The sequence below is a fragment of the Phasianus colchicus genome, chromosome 6 (assembly GCF_987193195.1).
Source record: "Phasianus colchicus chromosome 6, bPhaCol1.hap1.1, whole genome shotgun sequence".
In the NCBI taxonomy this organism is placed as follows: Eukaryota; Metazoa; Chordata; class Aves; order Galliformes; family Phasianidae; genus Phasianus; species Phasianus colchicus.
Genome location: NC_143441.1, coordinates 49,974,243 through 49,994,594, shown reverse-complemented (window position 1 = coordinate 49,994,594; position 20,352 = coordinate 49,974,243). Strand labels below are relative to the sequence as shown.

The 20,352-nt window shown below is 40.2% G+C and overlaps 1 long non-coding RNA gene across 1 annotated transcript; it reads right to left on the bottom strand.

Annotated features, from left to right (window-relative positions):
• Nucleotides 1–900: 900 nt before the first annotated feature.
• LOC149917614 (uncharacterized) lies at nucleotides 901–18,067 on the bottom strand. The gene is made up of 3 exons (XR_016467567.1): nucleotides 17,966–18,067; nucleotides 4,593–4,660; nucleotides 901–988 (listed from the first exon to the last, which is right to left on the bottom strand). It is a non-coding gene; the product is annotated as an uncharacterized LOC149917614 (long non-coding RNA).
• Between the last annotated feature and the right edge of the window lie 2,285 nt (nucleotides 18,068–20,352).

Below are 20,352 nucleotides of genomic sequence, written 5' to 3'. Positions count from 1 at the left end.
GTGAAGCCAAAAAGGAATATATTAACATTAGAATGTGTATGCAAGCACACACAGAATCATAGAAACACAGAATGGCTTGGGTTGGAAGGGACCTCCAAGATCATCTAGTTCCAACCCTCTGCTGTAGGCAGGGTTGCCAGCCACTAAATCAGGCACTAGATCTGCCCAGGGTCCCATCCAAGCTGGCCCTGAACACCTCCAGGTATGGCATTTCCACAACTTTACTGGCAAATTCTAGTATTTACATAGGCAGATGTATGAGAGCATGTGCACACTGATACATGTATGTTATTCCGTGTGCAAATTTGTGGCTAAAGTACTTATACCAGATTTGCTCAACTGATGCAGTATAGTATACCAAAGTCTTATGATGTATGATATACATCCCTTGTCAGCAGGGTGAGAAAATGGCTCAAGTTCTGAATAAAACCCTTTGCATATATAAGCACACATGTGGATGAACATATGCATATACACACATGTACATACTTTTTTTTTCTGATGCTTTCCTAAAGCTGACAGTGGTCAACTCCACATTGTTTCACTCATGGATAATTAAGTCACTAATATCTTAGAGGACACAAGCTGCTTTGAAATAAATATCCTATTTCCACTATTCTCAAAGTCAAAACAAACAAGCAGAAATCACTAGTTATGATCTTAATAAGTATTTGGCTCACATAAGCTAATCTGATTTAAATTACTTGGATATGCAGCAATACAGTTACTCCAAAGACAAATATTGTACTGCACCCTGCTTCCATTATCATCTATTGTCTCTGCTGTTTGATTGGAGGAAGTTCAGATACTGGTACAGTGAAGTTCTGCATTTATTCTTCTGCAATGTACTGATGTGTTATTGTTACACCTTGCAAAATGTAGGTAATGTTTCACTGGTTCCTTTTTTTGTTTCTTACTTTTCATTTCTCAACATCCTCTAGCAGTTGTTGGGTTCATCAGAAATAGATGCTTTGATCTACTGACACAGCTATTGAAAGAAGGAAAAAAAAAAAGAGCTTTTTAAAAGAAAATACGACTCAGAGGAAGAATATAATGCACCTTTGAAGATCAGTTCTCGTGTTCTTATTGAGATGAGAATCTGTATAAATCCAGAATGCTTCTACAACAGCGAAGTCCCTGGGACTTCTCTCTGCTGGTGTCATTCTGGAGAACACCTATGCAAGCCACTTCATTTCTGATTCCTTTCCTGATCTTAGTCTGTTTTGAGGGTGTTATCCCAATCTCCATGCTGCTTTTCCAAAAGATACTATATAATAAAAACAGCTCTGTTCGGATGTCCTTGGTAGCCAGGGAAATCAGTAAAGGTATTTGTGTGAATTGTCTGAAAGAATCAGAGAACAGTTTGAGTTGGAAGAGATTGTTAAAGGCCATCCAGTCCTACTTCCCTGCAGTGAACAGGGATATCGTGCTCAGAGCCCCATCTAAACTGACCTTCAGTGCTTTCAGGGATGGGGTATCCACCACTTCCAGTGACAGGGCAACCTGTTCCAGTGCTTCTTAACCCATATTGTAAAAAAACTTTTTCCTTATATTCAGTCTAAAAAGAGATAAGCAAAGAAAGCAGTGATCCATATGTGCAGTTTCTTCTGCTCTTCTTCCCTTTCACAGTGTCTGATGCAACAAGGTCATTCGAAAACCTGAAAACCTCCTGGCCTTCAGCTAATATCTCCATCCTCCATACAGCAGAACGAATTATGGAGATGTCCCTGCTGTCTTATAACTCTATGGGACTTCAGCTGATATTCACAGTCATAAAAACATCTAGTTTGGAGAAGATCTTCATGATAGAATCATACAATCTTAGAACCATAGAATGGCTTGGGATGGAAGGGATCTCAGAGATCATCTAGTTCCAACCTCCATACATGGGCAGGGTTGACAATCCATAAATCAGGCTCCAGATCAGTTTGCCCCAGGCCCCATCCACCTGGCCTTGAACACTTCCAAGAATGGGGCACCCACAACTCCTGTGGGCAACCCATGCCAGAACATCACCACCTCCTTAGTGAAAAAAATTCAGTAGAAGAATGCGAGATACAACCATTCAACAAATCGTTTACTACTCCAAGCATCATTCATACAATGCTCACCCTGAATCCAAAAATGAGCTGGGGCTAGCACTGCAGACAAGCTAAAAGCTTTCATGCAAGTGCTGAGCATCTAGTCTCCAATCATGGAAAAAGAAATTGAGACAATCTGTGGCTTCCCTGTGTTTTTTCCATTCCTGGCTTTCTCCTCTGCTCATCTAAGTCCTTCTTAGGGCTATTCAGTGAAATCATTAATACACAGCAGTGGCTCATATCATACTTTGGATATAAATCCACACACAGTCCCTTTCCCTGCCCCAACATTTTTCTTTCATCTTCTATAGAGAATCAAACTTCCCATTCACATTTTGAGTAATCAAGAATGGTCTATGTATTTCTAAAAGAATAACTGCAGCAGTTCATTATCATGGTAATGGCTCCAGGACAAGGTATACAGATGATCCTTAAAGTAACTAAGAATAGTACAAGCAGATCTTCAGATTTCTCCACTTTTTATCAAAAGAAAGTTGTGCTATCAATAAGCTTTTTAGGCAATGCTTTCCAGTTTTTAAGTGCAAAATATAGATTTTTTTTTTTTTCTCCCAGACATTTAGTTTATGATAAAAAGAACTAATTAGGACAAGCACCAACATATCTGTATGGAGAAAGGCTGATACAATCCTTTCTGGCAATGGAAAACGTGTCTTGGCTTTCTCAGTGTTCAGGTCCCAAAGCTAAACTACAATTCCCCATATCCATCCAACTGTTCATTTATATTTTTTGCCATGATGCATTGCATCATCCTGTGGATGCAACCCATGGAGGAGAACAGGAACACCTGAGCTCTGGTGTCCACAAACACATCTGGTTCTTGGTGGATGTATTCTTAGCCTTTGAAATTTTGACAAACAAAACAAAATGCTATTCCCCTCTCATTTTTCCAAGAGAAAAAGTTCTGTTGCTGTTGTTTTCTTAACAACTCTCTACAGAAAAAAAATAAAAAATAATAATAAAAAAAAAAATAATTTTTTCCCTTACTCTTCTCCAATTAAATAGGAAAATTCCTCACAAAAATGCATGAGGACCAGAAGCCCCAGAATGATTAATGAACAACCCCTCCTTTCTTGTCGCTTAACGTTGAGAGGTTTCTCATCTGACACGCCAAGCTTTTATTTCCAGATCAGTTAAAACTTGTGGACACCCTTTTTTGGTGTTCCACATTGAGTTCTGGCACTAGAAAATGTTGTGCAAACTGGTGGCAAAATTAGAAGCTACAGACAGAAAAAAAAAAAAAAAAAGTAAAAAAATAATAAGTATAAAGTATCCATCTCTGGCTAAGCTGGGAGCATTAATCCCCTGATTTTCTGCTGTTTACGTAAGAAAAGAACACAAGACGTTTTTTCTTTTCTTTTTTTTTTTTTTTCCTCTGCCCTCCTCCCCCATCAAGGAAACCAGAGAACAGCTTTAAAAATACCAAACCTTCAGCATTTTCACTTAATTACAGAGCAGAAGTCAATGAGGGCACAGCATGGCTTCCTTTTTGCGCTGCTGGCTGCATTTTTGGGTAGCTGTTGTTTCCTTTAATGTTTTAGGCTAGGGTTTGGTTTTGTTTTTTTTCTGGTTTGCTTTCTATTTTGGAGATGTTGTATGGCAACTCGATCCTTCGGTTTTGGGAACTGTTGGAGCTTTTGTTCAAGTTTTATGGAGAGTTCATTGCCTGAATGCTGCAGAAACTCAAGTGACACAGCCTAGCCAGTGATTGATGTGTGCATAGGTACCAGGAAAGGAAGTTAAACACCTAAAATGGGGAAGTGTAGAATCAGTAGAAACAGTTAAAACTGATAGTTTTCCAGCCTCTGGGGAGATCTCTATTTAATGCTTTTTTTGGTACTTGGACTCATAGAATCATTAATGTTGGAAAAGATCTCTAAGATCTTTTTCTCATCTAGTCCAGATGTCAAACCAACATCACCATGCTTACTGAACCATCCGTTCACTGTTTCACATCTGCATGTGTAAATATTTTATGTCCATATATATATCTTTGCACATGTGAGCTTGGGAAAGAACTAAGCAGAAGTAGCTGATACATTATGGTCAACAAAGCTCTGGAAACCTGAGGAGCAGCTTAGAGTGGCTGAAGTTGGTTGGTGGTGTGGAAATGAGTAGTGGTGATGTAGCCCTGCATATCATTCAAGGCCAGGTTGAATGGGATTCTGAGCAACTTGATCTGGTGCCTGATTTAGGGGTTGGCAACCCTGCCTGCAGCAAAGGGGTTGGAAATTAATGATCTTTTAGGTCCCTTCCAACTCAAGCCTTCTGCTATTCTTTGATTATTTATGGACTGTTTAGGATCATCAAAAGAGATGCTCGTTGGCCTGAAACTGTGGTGGCTGCTTACCTAGAGAGAGTTGACTCTATTTTCTCCAAATCTGTTGCTCTTTTTCCTTTTTCTCTATCGTTTTAATTCTAAAACAGTCCTTCAGAACGAAAAACACAGGGATGCAGTTTCTGGAATCAACCAAAGTCACCTAGAAAACCCACCTCTTTGCCTTGCAGATTTGTAGATCACCAAGGGCTACAGGGGTATCTTCCTTCCAGCAGGCTGATCCCTGAAATCCAAAAGTTGATTAGAAAAAAAACCACAATATGTGTTCAGGCTGCTGACAGGCTCCTTGGAATAAAATCCTCTATTAGACACTTAGCAGTTGTGCAAGAGCTTTAGGATTGTATTTGTTTTTGCTCCTAATTAATAAGAGGATGAAGAGAAAGAAAAAAATAATCCAAAGATTTTCAACTCCTTCTGATGTTTTTGTTAAACACCAGAATCTTTAAACATCTTAATAGCACATCTGCATCTTTAATTCTTGGAGTCTTGAAGAAACTACCTAGCTAAGTGGAAATGTAAATAAAGGCCATTTTCAGCTAACAAAATGACATTCTGCATTGCCCACCAATCCCAGATAGCTAGACCTGGTTATTACAAATCTCTTTGATTGTTTCAGCCAGACCACAGAGTTCCCTGCAAGCCAAGAGGCATCTCCTTTACTGCAGTTACAAGCTCTTAAAGATGATTTTAGCTGGCAGTTTATTTCATGTAGTCATTGAGCATTCTGTTGACAGAGCATAGCAAAGCCCCAAAGGCTGGTCTTTGGAAAAGAACCAAAGGTAGTTACAAGAACTGTCATTTCCCAATTGTTTTCTTTTTCAGTCTTATCATTCCATAGATTTACACTTGTTTGAATGGAGTCTAGCAATAGCATGAGAAGCTGAAAGGGAAAAGAGGAGGGAGAGGGGAAAAGACCTGCAGCATTTTTTCCTTTCTGTAAGACTCATTGCTTCCACCAATGAACACTGAAGTAATAAACAGCCCAGGCATGGCCCCCATGTGTTCCCAGACCTAAAGAAACAGTGGCAGTATGCACATTAATATTTATATTACGACAACTAATAATGTTTGTTGTTCACAGAAGACCAATTTTACTAGGCAACAGACATCTGCAAGGACCATATTCTCACCAATAGATTCAGTATACTATGGCATTTATGGGCAATGAATCGTTCAGACAGTGGGACAATTTCACATGATGTCACCCACAACGAAGCCACAGGCTGTAGCAACTACCCACTAACAGCAGTGAGTGGGCACATCCAGGGGATGCTATTGTGATGACTACACCAGGTGGAACTCATCACTCTCTGAAGATTATCTACTTCTTTTGATTACATCAGGAGGCCAGTACCTGACACTAGACTTTTAATGTTTACGTAGATAAAGTTAGGTAGGATTAATCCCTCAATTTCTAATCAGGACTGCCAGACCCTGATTTCCCCACTATCACTGGAGAGAAATGGATGTGACCCCTGTGGCAGGTAGACTGACACAGATCTCAGGAAAAAAAAACACAAACCCACATGGTCATAAAGTCTGCAATCTAAACAGTCATAAAAGAGCAAAAGCAGGAAGAAGAAAAAGAGATGACACATTTTACTTAAAGTTAGTGTGAAGACTGAAACAGGAACTCAGATTTGAGAAATTCAAATGTTATAAACATGGCCAGTTTCCAGTAACTCCCCTAGAAAAATGTAAAAAATATATACATCCTTCCAAATGCATGTCCCAGGTAGGAAAAAATGACCCTTCTGGGGATGTCCGGGGAAGTATTTGTTGTTATCCTTGAAATGACAAAGACCATTCAGCTAAATGGTCGTTTCCTCCTATCCTATCCTAGGCACCTCTACTGTAGTGATTGTCAAGGCTGTGAATGAGGTCAGGATTTTCCAACAAGTCATCCAAACCCAGGTAAAAAATATTCCTTAGTGGATAAGTTATTCTTAATGCTTCACCTTCCAGTGGGATTCCTCCCAGATTTTAAGCATCTGAGTATTTCCATTGGGTTTAGACTACAGCTCCCTGTCCATTGCAGTACAAAAACAATTCATCTCAAGGCAGTTGTTCAAGGTCAAATATGGAGACAAATGTCCTCCATAATGTATCTGCTATGCTTCGTTTACCTCAAAGAAGCTTGAATGATGCCCTGGGGGTAGAGAAATCCTTTTGCTGGATCAACTAGAATAATAGTGATCTATCAGCAAGTTATAACCATGCCCTACTGTTGCCTCAATGGCTTGTTACACACCTAGAAAAAAAAATTAATATCTCAAGACCATTCTCATCTGGCTGTCTCCACGTGTGCAACCTGAATGTTGGGAGGAACCAGAAGAAAAAAAGAGCAATTCTCATTAGCTGTCCACAATCTCCCTGTGCCAAGGTAAAGGTCTCACTACAAGTTCATGTAACCTTTGAAAGAGTAAAAAACTCTGAATTCAACAGTGGTCAACATAAAACTGCCATGACCTAACTGTCTAACACATACTAAGCTTGTGTCAATGAGACAGAAGATCTGAGAGTATCTGATGTAATTGACTGCATTTACCTGGAAACCTCAAAGTGTGACAAACTGACATCTGGGCTGGAAATGGAAGAACTGATGCATGGTTAAGAGGGGATGCAGACTAGACAGAGGATAGAAGTGTGCTTGCATGTGGGCTGTTGTAAGATATGATTCATGTAAAACAACAGCTTTTTAAGGATAACAAAAATCTATCCGTTGGAAGAAATAAATCAAAGCTGATTGATTATGTAGGGGATTTTCTTACTAAATGCTGTTTTTCACCAAGAAAGAAATCTGGGTGACGAATCACAAGTTGAGCTGTATGGCTGAGCAAAAAATGAGTTGAGATCCCTTACAAAATGGGATTAAAAGCATCTTCTGCAGCAGTCAGTAAATAAACAGCCACGTCATGCACAACCAGAGGTAGTGATGCTGCGCCCAGCAGAGATCATCACCCTGTTCTGCATGGGGTGTCAGTAATGAGCAGAGGCAGCACCAGCATTTGTGGGAAAGAGACAACATTTTTGCAAAATGTGGAGTGAAATAGACTGATGTCTCCTGATGGCGCAGAAGTTCAATGTCTGAATTAAGGGATACAAAGCCTTTTTCAATTTCAACTCTGTTTCCCCAAGGCTGGGAGGTAACTGCATATGAGAGAAGACAAATGGGATGAAAGTTATGATGGTGCCAAAAGGAAGGTATACCTTCAGGTGAAGCCTAAAAGGGATGTAGTTCCTTTCATACTCAAATCTACGCTCAAGAGGGTAAGAAGAGAAGTTCAAGAAAAACAAACAGGCGAACAGCAAACAAGTAAAAACATTGGTATTATTTTACTGCTGTGCAAGCTTGGCCTACTATAACTGATGAGAGTGCTGCTGTCAATTTTAATGGACGTTTACTAATTTAGCATTAGAGGAAACATTCCTCTGCAACGATGGATGCATCCACTTTAAGATTCAGCACAGCACGTGGTGGTTTGCTTAGCAAACAGAAGTAGGTCTCCATGTGAGCTAGTGCCTTCACTGTAGATAAGACTGAGGTTTAGCCTACACAGGAGAAAAGCAGGGATGGAGAATGTCTGAATGTCATGCTTCCAGCCTCTTAAATGGCTCTTTAGATACACAGATTCCAGTGCTGGAACCCTGACACAAGCATCACATTTTCAAGCACACACACATAAAACCACACTCCCAAAAGATGCTAAGGTTGTATCTATGTCATCATAATTGCAGGCATAGAGCAAGGAGTTAAAATATAAGCATGGGGTTTTCTCTGTTTGCTTTTGTTTGTTTTGCAGCATGACAAACTGCTGCCCTTGGTAATTAAAATGTAATAAAAGCAGGTATTTGTGTGCTGAGATTTTGAAAATTCAAACACTCAAATTCTCAACTCCTAAGACCAGTATCACAATGTCCCATATAAACTTCAAGTTCTTATAATTATTAAAATTATGCTGTACTTTGGACTGTGCAATAGTCCAAATGAGGGGAATAAGGGGAAAGAGAAATAAGAATGCCGTTGCCCATCTCTAAAGATCAGCTAGATCCCAGGAAGCTACCAGATAGTTGCCCCCACTTAAACACTTCTTAGTTGGATATCACACAGCACTTTCACAGACTCATAGAGACAGAATCATTAAGGTTGGAAAAGATCACTGAGATTCCCAAGTCCAACTCCAACCCACCCCACCATGCCCACTGACCACATCCCTCAGTGCCACATCCCCATGGTTCTTGAATACCTTCATGGACAGTGACTCCAGCACTTCCCTGGGCAAATTTCCATTCAAGGCTGGTATCAGAATACAAAAAGATGCTATCTATCTCTATAGAGCACAAATAGGCTCATCGATATAATGGAATCTGCATGAGGAGCCCATTCAACAACGGGAGTCTCTGCATGAGACCCATTCAACAAGGGGAGCAGAACTGATCCCTTTACTGAGAATCCAGCCCAAATTAGATGTCTGAGTCTACAAAACATGACTAATAATACATAGAGGTCACCAAAGCAGTCGGTATTTTATTTGTTTTTGCAGCAAATAACAGAATTCTGGTAATATGGACAGAATATCAACAGTTCCAGCCCAACCAACCTCTTGCTCCAGACCATATCAACACACAATATGGATATTTAATTTATCTCTTAAAATCTGGGCCCTGGTAATTTTTTCTTCAACTCTTGTACAGCTACCACTGGAATATTTCTGCCAACATGGGGCAGGACACTCAGTTCTAGTTTCAGCACTGTTTGCTTTGTGAGGTTCAGCTGAGTGACTGGCCCCATTGTTCAATATTGAGGCAGATACTCTGAGTCATTTCTCCTCATAGAAAATCTGTTTCCTATAAAGAACTGTCAACTCCATGAGTCATTTACCTTTGTCACCAGTTGGAACCAAAGGAATGATGAGGGCTGGGCACTGAAAGCAGAAGCTTCCCCTGGGAAATACTTAGTGAGTTTGATCTTCAGCACAGCCAAAAGCAAAAGATGTTCCAGAAAGGGCATATACAAGCCCTAGGCTAATGGACCAGATGTGGGAAAGGAGCTTCCCCTGGCCAAGAAATAGAAATGCCTCAGAGACAGACATAAAACACTAACCAGGCCTTGGGTGGAACCCCATTCCCCATAGGATTTAGCTGGTGGATCCCACCTTAAATTGCTCCATGGAGTTCATATGCACATGAGCAAACATCTTAAATGTCATGAATCATGTCACACATTCAACATGAAACTCTGAACCAGGTCTTCTCTTGTTACTTCTGTAGATCATCCGGAGCATTTTGTACTTACAAGGCAGCACCAGAGTTTCTCTTTCACTCCACAACCATAAGTGTCCAGCTCTTTAGGCTATTGGAGCCAGTGCCTAAAGTTGTGGAGTGGACGAAGATAATGGCATTGCACAGTTGGTTTTGACTACAGCTGGTAATCTGGCCTTCCTTGTATCTTTATCTTGACTTTGCAAAGACATGAAATCTCCCTCTGATGTGGTCTCATATGCTGATCATACACACAGTTCCCCAGATATGTTCACAATGGGTGCTGTCCTACAGAGGATCTCATCACTCAGGATTGGCTCACTGAAAAGATGCTTTTTAGTGCCTCACCAATAATAACTGATCACAGCCTTGTTCACACATTGTTCCACCTGCTTTAGCCAAGATTTGATGAAGTGGAGAGTTGCCTGTTTTCCCCTCTTAGTTCTTTAATCCTCACCTATTTAATTGGTTGTGAATAGTTTCAGAGCCTGTAAAGACCATTCTGGGTTGTTTGGACATTGTTATTCCTTCTTCCTCCCAATCACAGACATGTCTATAGGTCAAAGTCTAGCTCATTTGTGGCAGAAAAACGGAGTCTAAAGCTCTAGGTCTAAACTCTGAGCTTTAGGAAGAAATGCTGCTTGATGGGCCACACAGAGAAATGCATGTATTCACAACCTGTCTCTGGATGGGATTCTCTTTGTGGCTTCAATGATGATCTTATAGGTCATTTCCAACCTTGTGATTCTATGATTCTATGATTCAAAGAACCCTTTTCTGAGAAAAGATAATAAATGAAGAAGCAGACTTGACAACTTCTATCTAGAGAAAGGTTGTGGTAAGTTCTCCAACTTTAGTAATGATGAGTCTGGTGGAGAAAGATTTATGAAGGCTTCAGCTAAGACAAAATTGGAATTGCTTGGAGGAATCCACTCCCTGCCCTGGAGCTTTGAATGGTGGCAACTCTCGTGTAGCATCCTGTATGATCCAGTGACAAAATCAACCAGTCCTGACATGTTGAAGAAGACCAGCCATTCTGGCTTCATGTGTGCATATACCGACTTTATTTTCTTTGTGTATTTTGGGTTATTTTGGCCAACTAGGGTTTTTTTGAGCTGTGATGACATCTTTTTAGGCATTTTCTTGGTATCCTTGAAAGGTGAAAAATCTCTTTTAGCAAAGAGATTATTCTTTTCAATAAAAAGGAAAGGGGAAATTTAGGTTAGGTGTGAGGGAGAAATTCTTTAGTAAGAGGGGGGTGAGGCCCTGACATTGCTGCCCAGAGAAGTGTTTGTTCCCCATTCCTGGAGGTGCTCAAAGCCAGGCTGAACGGGGCCCTGGGCAGCCTGATCTTATGGGGAGCCAGTCCAGGGCAGAGGGCTGGAGCTCTATGATCTTTCAGGTGCCTTTCAACCTAATCCATTCTGTGATTCTATGATTTTATGATAGAATGCAAGCAAAGAGAAAGGTAGGGATAAAGTGACAAACTAACGCCAAGATCCAGGATTTGAAGACATCTAGGATTAATCAATTTGGTCTCAGTGAATTGCCATCATCCACTAACTGTTAATTCGACCTTGAAATAAAGGTCATTAAAAGTACTGACGAGTATCACCACCTTCTTCCCAAAATAAGTTTAACTGGATTTCTGTGTGGCGTGCTTAACACTCTGTAAGAAGATCAGCTTCTGCAGAAAACATTAAAGAGCCACTAAGGAGTAAGAGATTCCTGTAAACTTTTCCATATTAGCAGCTCTCAGGATATGAGCCAGATGCAGAGTTGAACACTGTAGTTGAGATAACCTTTTGGAAGTGTTGAATATACTATCTCCAGAATGAGATTTCATGTTCCTGATAGCTTTTTTTAGCTGCTGAATGACGCAACACCTCTGGTGCATCAATTGGAGACATGTTTGAAGGAGTCATAAGGATTGACATTCACTATCAAAAAGAAATGAAGTGCATCAATGACTTGACCACTTTCAGGCTCAGATAAAATCTACTTTATGAGTTATATGAGTAACATAGAATTATACACAATAACATACACCAGTGAGTGGATTATATGCGTCTCTGTAATTTACTGCCATCTTATTGATGTGGTCAGTTTGGAGTATTATTTGTAGGCATACTACAAATCTTTTCTGGCTTTGAGGAAAGGAAACATTTATACTGGCCAGACATTTGGGACAATAAATCAAAAACTCAGCAATCCATTAAAACAGTGTAGATAGAAACATGAAGGCAGATTTCTCGACAAATTACAGAGCCCTGATCTTACTTCTATTAGACAGAAATTAAGCAACAGAAGGGAACTTGAGATACTGATTATGTTATTTCAAAGCCTTCTTTGAATGGAGAAAATTGATCTTATCTCTGTGTGGGTGGGTGTGGAGTTTGTACTGGTGCCTGCTGAATTCCTGCAAAACAACAGAAAACACTCTGAAAAACAACAGAGAAAACATCCTCGCATGGCAGGGATGAAACTCCCCAAGTTTTAGAGTCTCTTTCATCCCCTTCCATGCCCTTCCATTCCATTGGGATCAAGGGGACATGAGAGGAACAGAGTAATGCCCATGATGCCAGGCTACATTTCACATCATATAGATTTGGTTTGGATCAGGGTTTTTACCTGGCTAGAAGGATTCAGGGAACATACAAGAGAGTTTTCAGCTACACTAGCAATAGCATTCACCAAATGTACCACGACCACAGCATGGTCATGAAAGTCTTGAGTGAGGTAGCACTGGGATGGGGGAAAGGGAAACTCAGACATCCCACTGGATGAGTTGAGAAAGTCAAACCTGTGCCAAAATGCACAGCCAGGACAGGGCTCTTCAGTACTGCTGTGATGAGACAGGAAAGGCAGACCAACAGCTCTCTACATCAATGCTGTGACTGCAGTCTTTGGTCTGAAAACTCAACACTATTTGTGCCTGTGTCTGCATAATCAGAAACCATTCTGAGAGGATTCACTGGTAGGGCAGTGCTTCTCTGTTTGAATTCTGAACTTATAAGTGATTTGTAGTGAGCCTGAGCCATTTTTACATCCTTGGGCCAATGTTTTGACGTCCCAGGAACTGACAATGGAAATTGCATGACTGATTTGTTGGAGATTCTCATGGTCATTAATTTTAGATCATCTGTGTGTGGTGCAGTCCTTACCTCAGTTTAGTATGAGTCAGTTGGAATCAGCTACTCTGTTCTGTTATACCAAAGCCCTTATTTTCTCTCAAAACTCTGGCAATGAAAGTACCAGAGTGCTTTCAGCTTCCTTGGCTCTACAATTCAGTAATCAGTGATTACTGAACTGCAAAGTGGCAGGAGTGAAATGTGCTCCAAGGAAGAATGGAGTTATGAAAAACTCAGTAAGTATAATGTAAGGCTCTTCAGCAAACTAGAAATAGATAAAGCTTTTAAGCTGAACAGAAAAAACAGAGATACAAAGGTGCCAGAAACAGTGATGCTACTGTTAAAAGAAAACAAAAGCCACATGCAATTGAAGCTCAATTGATAAAATTTGTTGTTTTTCAGTGCTGAGTTAAAAGCTGTAATAGGATTGTACAAGGCAAATTCTTATGCCAATTATAAATTGGAGAACAGCAGTTGGGAAATAGCATTTACTAATAACCTGTTAAGCTCTTGATCCCATCACAAAGGGTGATTTTCTGAAGGGAAAAAGGTTGATGCTATTGAGGGCAATTTGAGGTTTTTTTTCTTCTGAGAATAGAGAGTTCTCCAACATACTATAGAATGCTACTGTATGATTGACACATTTTGAAGTATTCCCATTACAAGAAAGTGGAGTCTAGAAAAGATGTTTGATGGCTTTGATGCCCTGATAGTTGCAAGAACGGAAAAAACAGCCACAGATACAGTCACCAGTTTTTGCCTTGAAAAAGGAATGAAGGAATGAGGGAAGGGAAGGGAAGGGAAGGGAAGGGAAGGGAAGGGAAGGGAAGGGAAGGGAAGGGAAGGGAAGGGAAGGGAAGGGAAGGGAAGGGAAGGGAAGGGAAGGGAAGGGAAGGGAAGGGAAGGGAAGGGAAGGGAAGGGAAGGGAAGGGAAGGGGGAGGGAAGGGAAGGGGGAGGGAAGGGGGAGGGATCTGTCTGTCACTGCTTCACTAAGGCTAAGATGTGAAACAAGAACATCTGTTATGTCCAATGAGACAAACTTTGTTGGACATGTAAAGACTTTTGCTGTGGTAAAATTAGGAAAGAATCAGAAGCCAGAGTTCCAGAGATGCCAAGATGTGGCACAAGTGGAGACACAGGTTTACATTGCATCTCACCACAACTCAGGAATTAACTTGAATGTTGACAATTGCTAGTTTATTTGTTTTATGATAGTGCCTTAAGAAGCTGCAATTCCAAATCACAGTAATTTGAATTGGCAGGCTAGAAAAGGCAGATGTGAGGAATTGTTCCTTTAACCGACACTGGAATTATCCAGCTGGAAGCTCTTCTTCCATTAGGCAAGGTTCATGCTGTGCAGTGTGGAAGAGGTAAAACTGAGATCAGCCAAGGTGACCTCTGCCAGACATTTTGGCTCTGTTTTGGAATAATTCAGATAAATGCATGTCTGAGAACAAAATTTCTACCTGTGAAATCAGTGTGCTGAATAGAATAAAAGATGAGATGTTAGGCTTAGTAGCAATGAAGACACTGTTAACTCTTGCAAGACCACAAATGAAATGGAAAATGATCCCAGTGTGCAAGCAGGAGTGCATACATTAATCTGCTTCAGATTTGGAAATACCTGTGTCAAATATTATGACCTTCTTGATCCTAATAGTTTGGTTGGAAGGGATCCTAGCATAGACTAAATACTTGTTTAAACACTTGAGATAGAACTTGAAAGATTTTTGGATAGTTAAATATTCAGAGAATTTTTAATGGAGAAGGAAAATGTAAATAGTTCTTTGAGGACCTTTTTTTAAGAAGAGATTGGCCTTACTCAACTTCTAAGTAACAAAGAAGAAAGGGAGAGAGATTCCCCCCCAGTACAGCTTGCATTATGTTCTGTTTTGAAACTCCTATTCTTCAAAACTATTAATCAAAATGTAGGCTCTTTTAGCTGTTTCATTTTCTGAAAAAGGGCCAAGTTCTTCTATACAAAAGTAGAAAGCAGACTTAGCAATTCTTAGAGAGGTACACTCAAATGAGGTCTACAGAGTTCATCACTAGCAGCTCTGGACCCAGCTGCATTGCAAAGCAAAGTATTTGTAGTGTGTCCAAGCTCCATGAACTTACTCTTTTCTTCCATAAAAAAGAGAAATGTCCATATATTTTTCCCAGAAAATTTGCCAGAAACTCTTAGGCTGTTTGATGCCTTTTCTTCTCCTTTTTCTTTAGGCCCATGGGTTTCACCAGCACTGTAACCTTAGAGCTGTCTTTGTTTTCTATAACCGTGGGCTAAATTCTCAGCTGATCTAAATCAGTTTACCACAGTTGACCTCAGAAAGATCATGCTGATAGATATCAGCTGAACAGAAATCTCTTCTGAGAGGTTCTGCTGATTTACACCCAGAATGGCCTGAATCAATATTTCTCAAATCCCTGCTTTGCTTTTGTGATAGATCTTTCGGCTGCTACTAAAGTTCAGCATCCTCTGGGAGCATCTCTTAGTAAAGCCTGGCCAGCAGTGTTGAGTCAGACAGAAAATCAAGACTAATCTCGAAAACAAGTACTTTCAGTGGAATTAATCTGGGAGTATTTTCTACAGAGGAGTCCAAAACTCCTCCTCATTCTCAAAACTGTTTTCCAGGTCTTTTTTTCCCTCCAAATATTTTGAAATATCTACAGACAACATTCCTTAGAAAACCCCTGAATAAACAAGCAGCTAGCTCAGTTACCTCTTCACATTCCCTTTTTTAATTGGAATACAGGCACAAAGTCTGTTAATTTTACCTTTCTTAAAAGAAGTCCTCAAAACATCAAGATTTTTATTAATATAACCCAGAACCCTTTCCTCTCTCATATAAGAGATCTGCATTAATCTTAGAGATTTTAGAAACCTAAATGGGGAGAAAGTGTAGGCTGAGGGAGTGAAGGTGAGGAAGAAGGGCAAAGCAGCTTTGCATCCCATCAAGCTTTGGTATTAGTGCTGCTATATTTGAAGAGGGAAATTATTTCTGAGGATGACAGCATCTGCTTCTGTGACATCCCTCCCTTGTCTGGGGCTGTTCTTGCCCACACCAACTTCACAAGAATCCCCCTATAAAAATGCCTTTCTCTGCTACTGACAATGGCAAATACAAGAATTTACCAGACACACTGATCAGCCACTTGGATCAGACTTGCAGTATCCAATTTCAGCTATTGTCACTTCACAGTAAATATCCAGTTTGATTTAAAGTCTGTCAGAAGAAAAAATACATTAAAAAAAAAAGGGGGTGGGGGGGGGGGGGAAGAAAACCACCCAAATGAAGCTATCTTTTACCCAAAGGAGCTGCAGATGACAAACACACACACGCACACATACACACACAAAAAGAGAAAAAAAAAAAGGATGCAGGCATGTCAGGCAGGAGTCAGCGCCATGGCTTAAGTCTAAAATCTAAAATCCAGTGCAGAACAGGCAAGTTTCTTCTCACTTAACTCCAGTCTTTGGCACTGTAGATACGTAGAAATATTCTGCACCTGGAATAGCCCCTGTAGAGAATTCTTCATCTGACCAAGAGTCTCCTCAGATTCTGTCTTCTACCTTCCAACTTAGTGTAGATGCCTTAGATCCCAAAGAGATCTCAGATAGCAAGAGATTCTGATGTATCAGTAACTAGATCCCCCTCTAGATGTCTGCATCAGATGAACTTCTCTCTTGAAGATTCCATTTTACTCCATAAAAAAGGCAAGTGCATATTCAAATGGAGACACAGAATCATAAACCCATAGAATCCTTAGAGTTGGAAGGGACCTTTAAAGGTCATCTAATCAAACTCCTCTGCAATGAATAGGGACATCCACAGCTAGGTCAGGCTGCCCAGGGCCTGATCCAGCCTCACCTCGAAAGTCTCCAGGGATGCAGCATCCACATCTCTGGGCATTCTGCTCCAGGGCCTAACCACCCTCACTGCAGAAGTCTTTTTCCTTATATCCAACCTAAATCTACCCTCTTTAAGGTTGAAACCATTTTCTCTTGTTCTATCACAACAGACCTCTGTTAAGGAGTCTATCCCTTCCTTCCTGTAGCTCTCCTTTAGATACTGACCGGCTGCTAGCATCAATGTGACAAAGAAAAGTAAGTAGAAATATACTTATTTGAGTACATCTCCAGTTCTAAAACTGGTGTCGGCATGAAGATGCATGAAACGGTATTAAATGTTCTCTCACCATATACAATGATCTGTAGATCATTAAATACAAAAAAACCTGCTTTAAGGATTTTGAGGATGATCCAGTGTTCCTCGTAGGGCCGTTTAAAGTAAGTCAACCTGAAATTCATGAACTGAAAAGTCATAATTTCGTATCTCTAGCAGCAACCAGAAACAGATGCCACAGGAAACAATAGGAAAAAAAGATGAGCACATGATGAAAGGCTGCAGCTCAGGAGTTTCCTATTCTGGATGTGATGTCTTCATATTTAACAGCCCCGTGTCATTTTTACCTTTCCTGGATTTGGCTATCTCTTGAATCCTTTAAAATTTTTAGCATCCACACTGCCTTCAGCAAGAAGTGGCATAGCTTAACTGTGCTTCACATGAAAAATGGTCCTCTTCGGCTTTTTCTGAACTCATTACCCAGCAGTTTTATTTGATTTCTCAAGTGTTAGTAGTGCAAAAGGCAATGAATAATAGATCCCCAGTCACTTTCCCTGTTTAAGATTTTATTAGCCTGCTAGAGCAGGCTCAAGCACAGTGCATTCAACATCCTGCCCAATTTTCCATGACTCAACAGTCTCATAAGCAACTTTTGTGTGTATATTTAATGATATCCTAATAAACTGGTCATACTCAGGTACAAGGAAATATGTCGTTCACTGAAGAGCACCTTCTAGCAGAGACTGAGGCCAGGTTTGCAGAAGGTAATGAGGAAAGTCAGGAAATCAGGTCTCTAGAACAGTTTGAGGTCTTAACTGTGAAAATAGAAACAGCCACAATTGGAAAAAGCAGAAAAAATCAATTGTGACCAGATCCTCATCCCTTTGAGCTTACCATAAAACACCCCCTGACCCGAACACTGAACAAATGTAGTATGAGGTTCAAGAGTGTGCATGGATTTGATTTAGAGCAGGAATTCTGTCCTTATCCACAATATCTCAAGTTCTTACCTCATTTTTCCCTGTTCTCTTCACCACATCAGAGTCTGTACTGTCTGGTCTCACTCCAGTGGGTGGAGGTTATTTTTCAGATGATAGATACGTGAAAACATCTCATCTTGTAGTATGAAATCAGTGATGCAATAAATCAATTTGGACTCTTAACGTGGCTGGAGGGGAGGAAACTGGATGAAAGGAGAAAACAAGATTCTGTATTGTTGTTTTGTTTTGTGGTTGTTGAGGTTTTCGTGCTTGTTTTAAACTACCCGTAAAGATTTTGATGCAAAAGGTTGAAATATGTAGATGATTCAGACAAAGCATTTGTTTAGACTAAAATAAAAACACATACTGGATATTTTGTTCCTTAGCCTTAGTCTCTTTTCCCTCTATGACAGTAAGAGCCTAAAATATATTAGTTATCAACCACACAAAACAATGTATGGTAAAATGCTTGCCTCTTTTAAGCACTCCTTTCAATGCTTGGCTACCAAATCAAATGTTTCCAAAAGAGCAGAAATCTCATGGAAGCCCTTTTTATAGGACCAATTTTGGAGGGCAAACTTTGGCTTCGAACTTGTGTCATGACACAGGAGCTTCCATTGCTTTAGTACTTTCTAAATGTCATGAAGAGAATTATAGAATAACAGAATTATAGATTCGTAGAATGGCTTGGGTTGGAAGGGAATAGAGTTCACGCCAACTGGGATAAGAAGAATTCTGGGACAATATCCTCTGTTTTTCTCCCTTCTAAAGTTTTGGCAGTTCATCAGTCTTGAGATGCCCAGAACGAACCATACTGGACTCAAAGAATGGGGCTGTCCTGGATTACTGATGTACTTTTATGTACTTCTGTAGTGACTAGGAGCAATTTTCCTCTACCAAAGGAATACTGTACATGAGAGGATAGCTGTTCCCATGGATGCTCTAGAAAAACTCTTTCTGCTTCTGTGAGAGTGCAAACTAAACCTACAGCAGAAGAAAATTGTAAAATAGCTGTAGGTTTGTTGACTGGATGAGAACTGCCAAAGATAGCCTTATCTAAAATCTTCAGGCTATGACAATCATCCACACTTGGCAGACTAGGATGAAGGAACGATATTTCTTCCAGACCTCCCACTAAAATATGCAGCAGCCCCATACAAGGCTGTGTTTTTCTATTGGGAACCCTTTGAGGCCATTTGTTTTGCTAGAAAGGAACTCTGACACTGTTACTCCTTGTAAAGGGACAGGGCAAGGAAAGAAAATATCTTCTGTCGATGACAATGCTTCTTTATATTTTGGCCTTGTGACACCCCCAAGAACTGGTGTAGTCAGTTACTGCTGCAGTTCAGTTATAACTGCTGTGGAAGGGCCTATTTGATGATCATGAATATTATAGCAATTACACTAGGAAGGTCAATAACTTTGTGGTCCCTCCAGGAGCAAACGGAAGATTTGCTCCACCTTGTAGGCATGCAATCAGAATTGACATCTCACCTCGTGGAGCTCATTTACAATAGACTTTGAGTTAAGTCAAACAAGACTTTGATTTGTGTATTTGCTTTAGGAGCATAAGACAAGATCGTCCCAGGTCCATTGACTGATGTGGTTGCTTAGTTTGAAGTTTCTTTTGATACTGGAGATACCTCAGGATATTTCACCTATCTTCCATCTGATGCTCTGAAAAGACATAAAGCTCCCTCATACATACTGTACCAGTTCCACATGGAAGTTTTACATTCTCTAAGAAGTGTCACATTACAAAAACGTCTATGCTCATTGAGGCCATCCACCATAGAGTGACCTCTACATCTGATCTCATTCTATACTCAATGGAAATACAGTTGACCATCGTTAATTAATAGTGAAAGTCTGTAATTCTACATTAGAGTCACAAATACTATGTATTCTTATTCTAGCTGATGTAAATCAGATAAACTCGAGACTGTCAGCAAAGAATATGTAGTGCTTTGCACTGGGAATGAAGACAAGAAAGCAATGCTTCCCACTGTCAGTCTTTTTTTAAATTAGCTTGGATAATCATCAATATCAAGAAGTGACTATTGTTGTATGGATTTCACACAAGTATAAAGGTTAGGATACCAACTGCTTTTAGTGCCAGTGTTCTTTTTTGCACAGAGTATTGACAAACTCTTTGGATCTAGCAGCATCCTCTCAGAATTTCTATGAGCCACAATAATTGAGATAAAAAGATAAACAGAAACATTAAGGCATTCCCTTGTAACAAGTAGGAATCTGTACTGAAGTGTCTTTATGAACCTAATCCAGATCCACTTCAGCACCTGCTTTGTCTTCCTTCAGCAAGACAGTTTCTTCCAGACATTGACCCACAGACCTTCCCAGCAGTCAGAGCTATAATAGCAGCTTCAGGGGAAGGATGGAACAAAGGCTGTGTTTTG